The sequence below is a fragment of the Coregonus lavaretus genome, assembly GCF_964263955.1.
Source record: "Coregonus lavaretus genome assembly, contig: HAP1_SCAFFOLD_553, whole genome shotgun sequence".
Taxonomy (NCBI): Eukaryota; Metazoa; Chordata; class Actinopteri; order Salmoniformes; family Salmonidae; genus Coregonus; species Coregonus lavaretus.
The window spans coordinates 125,001-125,460 of record NW_028159156.1 but is presented as its reverse complement, the minus strand read 5'-3'; positions in this window follow the sequence as shown (position 1 = coordinate 125,460).

Here is a 460-nt window from a genome sequence, read left to right as displayed (position 1 = left end):
GTCCTTGTCCCTGTCCCTGTCCCTGTACCTGTCCCTATCCCTATCCCTGTCCCTGTCCCTGTCCCTGTCCCTGTCCCTGTCCCTGTCCCTGTCCCTGTCCCTGTCCCACTCCATGTCCCTGTCCCTGTCCCTGTCCCTGTCCCTGTCCCTGTCCCTGTCCCTGTCCCCGTCCCTCTCCCTCTCCCTCTCCCTCTCCCTCTCCATCCTATATCTGCACATGCAGGGCATATATCTGGGCACAAAGCCTCATACATCTAAACTGAGCTCCTCTGTGGACACACACACACACACACAAACACACACATGCGTGTGTGTGTGTGTGTGCTCACCCCCATGTGTGCGTTTTCCACTGATTCTCCAGTCTATTGTTTCTGATCTTTAGTGGTAGCAGTGCTGCTAAACACCCTATCCACTGACAACACACAGTCTGTCTGCAATGTCTGCCTCTCACAACACTGAC